General features: G+C 51.2%; 1 protein-coding gene across 2 annotated transcripts in view; it reads right to left on the reverse strand.

The window, feature by feature from the left end:
* Nucleotides 1-6,455, reverse strand: part of LOC113213894 (uncharacterized) — a 120,544-nt gene that overhangs the window by 87,490 nt on the left and 26,599 nt on the right. For both annotated transcript variants that reach the window (XM_052270844.1, XM_052270845.1), the window contains one exon: nt 797-850. The gene's annotated coding sequence lies outside the window, so the exon portion shown is untranslated. The remainder of the gene's footprint in view (nt 1-796; nt 851-6,455) is intronic.

A 6,455-nucleotide genomic window follows, 5' to 3' on the forward strand; every position in this document is an offset into this window, starting at 1 on the left:
CGAGGTTCAACTCTCCATCCGGTAAGGTATTCCATAATTGTATCAATGCTCACTTACTTAAATGAATTAACCGAAAGGCGGCAGGAAGGCGACAAGGCACGAGGGAAAACGGCGGGGAAGTGGTTGAAAAAAACTTTTTCTTTTTTGAAAGAGCATCGGGTGTATAGGAAAATTCCTATACACGTGTAGGGATAATCCCACACACACATAGTACATATCCTACACAGATGTATAGGAAAATTCCTATACTTTGAATGGTAAGAATACTAACGTGTATGGTAGAATTACCACACGCCTGTATGGGAAAATTCCTATACATGTATATGTGAATTGCTGCAGATACATTTATAGGAAATCTACCATAGAAATTTTTTACAGTGTACACAAAGGTGGGGCCCGATGGTGGGCCGGCCGGCCGCCGGCGCCGAGCTTTTCGGCCCTCTCATTCCCAGATAACATAACTGAGCTCGGAGAAGGGGGGAGGGGGGAAAAGGAAGCCGTACACAATACACATGGTGCGTGCGTGTGTGAGTGTGTGACTGGCGAACGGTATTTCATAATAGATCATGACGGTGAATGGCACAACAATATACCACCAATTCCAGTCCAAGTAAAAGCTCAAAAGTGTGCTACAAAACGAAACGCAAGTAGTCGGACATCGTCTCGCCAGTATTGTTGATGTCTCTGCTATATATTTTTCTACTTAAGGAAAAATTATAACGACACCTTGGAATGTTTAGAGGTGGGCGATGAGTTGAGTAAATGCATAAATTATGGAACATGGCCTTTGCCTTACCTTGCTAGACGGCCTTCCTGCAGCGAAAGATGACGTCGTATGATCTGCCTTCCCCTGGAACACACGAGAAACAAGCAAAGCGAATTGAGCACGAGGATTGAAACAGCATCATGTACTCCATCAGGGAGATGAGGCGGATATAAAGAAGAACACACAGAGCGGACGATCAGAAGAAATGAGGCGTGCTTTGCGAGCAGAGCAGGGGAGGGGTGGGAGTCGACAGATACAGTGTACCCGTATCTGCACGTTGCCAGCTTCACACACACACGAGCCCGACGTGTTCCCCCGAGAAAAGTGACGGGAGGGGAGGAGAGGGGAGCGGAAGAGACGCGGGAGGCGAGGCGAGGCGTGGGCGTGGGGGCCACTTGGTGCGGTCTCCACGTACGCGTCGACAAGTCCGCCTCCCGCCCGCCTCATAACCCCCCTCGTAACTCCAACTCTTTGTGCACCTTGAGCTGCGCTAGTTCCTTAATGGGATTACAAAATGAATTAGAGTGCCGGGGCAAAGGAGGAAGCAGGGTGAGAGAAAGGGAGGAAGACAGAGAGAGAAAGAGAGAGAGAGAGAGAGAGAGAGAGAGAGAGAGAGAGAGAGAGAGAGAGCTTTCGGGGAGAGCAGGTCGGGCTGCACGCGCAAAGGTACAATTTTCTGTTGCAGAAAAAAAAAGTCGCAAGGGGGATTCCATTTCTAACCATCTTGCCTTATTAAGCAGTAAGGTAGGTCGGTGGCGCTTTCCATCCGTGCAAGGCTTTGTTCGAAGCACGAGGACACACACACACACACACACACACACACACACACACACACACAATACAGACAGAAACACACACGGCAAACAGATCGATTTGGAAACATGTCGACCCACAGCGATGAGTACACTGAACCTAGTCATACTAGCGACCAACCCAATCAAGGAGAGAGGGGTGAGAAGGAGAGGGAGAGACAGAGACAGAGAGAGAAGAGAAAGAGTTGAGCGCGCACGCGAGGGAGAAGAGAGAAAGCATCCGATAGGGATGTTGACTTTGAAGTGGCATTATTGCCAGCAGAAACTCCATTTCAGACGAGCAGACATGAAGATAACCGCAGCGCTGCAAAGGGAACGAACAAACAGCCATATTCACAGCCGGAGAGAGGGCAGGAAAAATATATATCACGGCCCTTGGTATCTGTAATGGGCAACTAACTTGTGTGAGCTTCTACGCACCTTGACAAAAATACTTTTGATGAGCTCCAATTCAAACTTTGAGTATTGTTGCAACCCTTCAATTAAATACTTCTAAAAGCCGTTTGTTTAGCTTATCCAATATTTACAGGAACTAATATTTGTTGTTAAACACCTGTAGGCATTAGACACGGCGAGACACGGTGCTTGCGTTTGAACACCCCAAAATATCACGAATTTTCCATCCTAAATATTTCGATAGAGTGGCCACCTCCTTGCCTTTTTATTTTATTCCCGATATGAGAAATTTATAGAGACACGTTCGACAACGTAACGTACGCTGCGGTAAAGCGAGACGTTTTACTGGCGTCACGTAATGGCGGACCGACGGGGCTAGGCGGGCAAGCGACACGGGGCGGTGACGGCCGCCATCACTTTGCTTCTCTATACCACTCCATCCCACACCCTCGGTAAAGATAGCCGCCAGCCCTTCTCCTACTACTGACCCCCGGGATCCCACCGGGGGACTTATTTTATGCGGCAAATATGGGCTATGGGCTCGTGTGGGTAAGAAAGACACCAACAAAACTCACAAGGGTCACTTTTTTACAGCAGTGTACTTAATCAGCAGCTGTGACTTATATCTTTGGAATGAAACGTTATCTTTGAGGTGGTTTCCGAATATGGTATCTGAAAAGGGTTGACAAGGGTGGCGGGAGCATTTACAATCACAACCAGCCGGCATTTGTCGTCAGCAAACCTCTCCACCTTACGGGTGAATGCGTTCTCCATCTCCAACCTTTCCATCTCCCATTCCTGTGCAAAAGACAAAACCGAACACCGCAGCACAAAAGCTTCCAAAGATGGAACGAATTAGAGCGCAGGCAAACCTATTCTGCCACTTATCGCAGCTGAGCCGACATTCAATTATATCATCACTAGCGGAGCAGAGAGGAGGAGAGAAAGAGAGAAGGGGCAAGATGCGGGGGAATAGGGTGGGGCGCAAGTAGTGGGGGAAAGGGGGCGGAGAGGTTATTGTGTTACTGACAGCCAGTCTGCAGCCAGTCTTCATGGAGCCCTTATCTGGCCTACACAGCCCAATACACTGTTTGTTCTTACTTTATTTCATACAAAAGACGCGCTGCGGACTCGGGCTTCAATATAATCTAATAACAATAATGTGTATAAAAGATAAAAAAGGAAAGCCCAATTAACATACCCGTCCGGCTGATGAGGATGTTCCCTGCTAACGCGACAACAACATAGTTCATTTAAGTCGCGCCTGGCCGGGAGAGCAGGTGGGCCGGATGAGGCGGAGGGGAAGGGCGAAAGAAAACTTGTTCGATGAACTTCTCCCCGGCCCGGCCCGACCCGACCCCTGGTCCGGGCGGCCTAGGGAAGCAAGAGCGCGCGGCTCTCCTTTCCTCTCACGATGCAAGGCCAGCGCCACTTTTTCATCCTTAGCCCCTCACGCCGCGCCACGCCCGGCTACTCCAGTTTCCGGACCAACTTTCTCGTGCCGTCGTCCAGAAACAGGGGGGGGGGAGGCGAGGCGGTGGCAGGGTCGCCGGAAGGGCGCTGTAAACCGGACGTGCGAGAGGAAGCGAGCATGAGGGGGGAGGGAGGTGGGTTCTTAGCACTTGATGTTGCATTTGGGCGAGGCCTGCGTGCACCCCTGTAGCCCCTTACCGGCCACGGGGCAGAAAAGCGCCTGTTGGGTAGGCACACCCGCGGCGTGCAGCAGCTCGACGGGCCGGCCTACCTCCCAGGCGCTCTCCCAAGTCCGAGGACGGACGCGCCGATGCCGATACAATGACGGACCGAGCCAGGAAAGAGGGACGACACAGAAACTGAGGCGACCCGGTCCACAGCAGGCGCCCGGCGTCCCGTGGGAAATCCCAACCGATTCTCCAAAGTCCGACTGCTTTTTTTTAGGCTCCGGGAGAAGCCTACTGCACACGCGTTTGCCGAGGCCTTTTGTCCGCACATTGTCGCTCCTCCTCTTTTACATCCATTAATAAAATGGTACCTCCTAGATCTTTCCCAGCCATTCAAAAAAAGATTGTGGCCCAGCAGATCATGGACAAATTATTTTCTGGAACGAAATTGTACAGTAGTTTTAACTTTAGGAAGTTTAATTGCGATTGTTAAAACTGGCATAAGGAATTGCTTGCGTGAAAACTCGGTACGTTAAACGCGTTAGCGTATTTTATTTTCCTTATTTCCTTTCCCTTCTTCCTCTTGGCTCTCACTCGACGCGTCACCTGAACCAGGTGCGCCGCGCCGTCCATGTCCCAGAAGAGGGAAGAGCGGGAAGTGCGCTGTGCCTTGGACCGCGTCCAAACGGGAACACACAAACAGGCGCGCGAGCTGCTCGACACTAGCAGGGAACACAAAGGAAAGGTGAGACTCGGCACTCTTCACGGACTGTTGAAGTTAATAATTTTAATGCTTCTGTGTGGAGCAAAGTTAAGAATAGCGCCCATTTTTCTTATTTTAGCACTAAATTTTGCAGCACGTTTAGGGAACGCTACATATAAAGTGCGTTAAAACAACTATTCCAAAAAGAAGTCAGCACAACAATATGTGCTGCGTAAAAGTTTTCATTGCACGCCACGTATCACTAAAAACAATCCTATGTCCTACATTTGTTATTACTACAGTACTCACATAGCAAGACACCCCCACAAACAAGCGCAGTGGCCGTTCGCCCTGGAGCCAGTATCCATACCGGACAGCGCCAGGTCCACGTGCCGTACCAACCCCGCCGCAGGCGCGGCATGGCGAGGCCTGGCGTGGTGTGACCGGGGCCAGCGTGCGACGGCAATGGTCGCCCAATCAGCCTGCGGCTGGTGTAAACGCACAGGATGGGACACCAGGCAAACAATAATGTGCGCAGACGAGAGGGCGGTCGTATGCATACTCCGCAAAGTAAAGGAGAGGATGCGACAAAATGATGTTCCCAATCCCAACACACGTAGGCACATATTTTGGCCGTTGCGAAACGAAGGGCACTGTACGTGTTCTTTTTATTATACAGGACCAAAAGTCGGATAATAATCTTGCGTGGCAAAACAAATTCTCTTGAAAATACAGATGTGAAGACCGTGTGCGCGACCCCCAAAGCAGTTGGAATGCCACCCTCGGACACTCCGTTGACACGCTCGGTTTATCACTTTTCGCTGAGCAGCAGCTTTCTTGTGATATAATGAGGACGAGGGTTCAAATCCCTCCAGTCGCGGCGGGAGAGAGCGGGAGAGCGAGAGAGCGAGAGAGCGAGAGAGCGAGAGAGCGAGAGAGAGAGAGAGAGAGAGAGAGAGAGAGAGAATTTTAATCCTGCGTGGTACCTCCCTAGCTGCTCGACCACAGACATGGTGGGGGCGGGGGTTGCTAGCATGGCAGCGTGGCGCGGCAGGGACAGAAAAGAACCGCAGCAACCTCTCCCAGGGGGCCGGGGACCACTTGGGGCCGAGACGGACTCTGTAGGGCCTTTTTATTTCTTCTTCCTGCCTTCCTTTTTTTCTTCCTAACCTTTTCCCTCATTTTATTCCTTCGACTTTCCTTCCTCCCCGGCCAGGTGGGCCGTGTTGCTGGTGGTTTCGGTATCGCCAAGCGGCGGCAGCGAGCCTCGCAAGCGAGCGTTGAGGGTTTGGGGGCCGGAGCGCTCGGCCCAGCGGATGTACTGAGCCCTACAAGCCCTGCAGCCGCTCCCTCCCCGGGGGACGACAAAAGCAACATCAAACGTAGATATGCACACCAGAGCCACACCTACCTACTTCCGGCTCCAAGGCTCTAGGGACGCCACGAAAGACACACAACGTCAGAAACGTCGTTAAGATTCAATTTCGCGACGTCAAAACGCATACCAAAAGATGACACAGCAACAAAATAATACGTAATTCGGTTTTTTGTTGTTAGTTGTTTTCTGTTCGATACATTCTTTGTGTTCCTTTCTTTCGCTCAATAAACTACCACAGAGAGTGCACGCCCCGACACAAAACTTTTCATCAGGCATAGGCGCCGGGTGTCATGGGACTGACGTGGTTTGTCACGCACCCCACCCCCTTCAGTTGATCGATGCGGCCCACATCTGAGCGAGTCATACGGAATATTTTTATTATCATACGCCATTCTTCTGGCCCGGCAGGAAAATGGATGGGGGAAAAGTACTCCCCAACTTTTACAGCGCAGGCGTTATTCTCCAAAATAGGAAACGAAAATGAGTCTGCATGAGATGCCAAAAGGGAGGAAGGTCGAGACTTTGCGCTGCTTTATTTGGAGTCGAGGTGAGGTTTGGGAAGCTCGCATGCTGCTCGCGCTCGACTACTCGGACGGTCAGCGGTCAGACACTGTGTCGTAAGGCGAGCGCCTCTGGCCGAGCATTATTTACCGCCCTTCGCGGTGGTGTTAACGACCCCTTTCCCTTCCAACCGCGGCGGCCTCGCAAAACTAATCTCCATCTGTTTCGCTAATCGTCCCGGAGCGTTGACCCTCAGCAG

This window comes from Frankliniella occidentalis, unplaced genomic scaffold (assembly GCF_000697945.3).
Source record: "Frankliniella occidentalis isolate FOCC.00 unplaced genomic scaffold, Focc_3.1 Scaffold141, whole genome shotgun sequence".
NCBI classification, from domain to species: domain Eukaryota; kingdom Metazoa; phylum Arthropoda; class Insecta; order Thysanoptera; family Thripidae; genus Frankliniella; species Frankliniella occidentalis.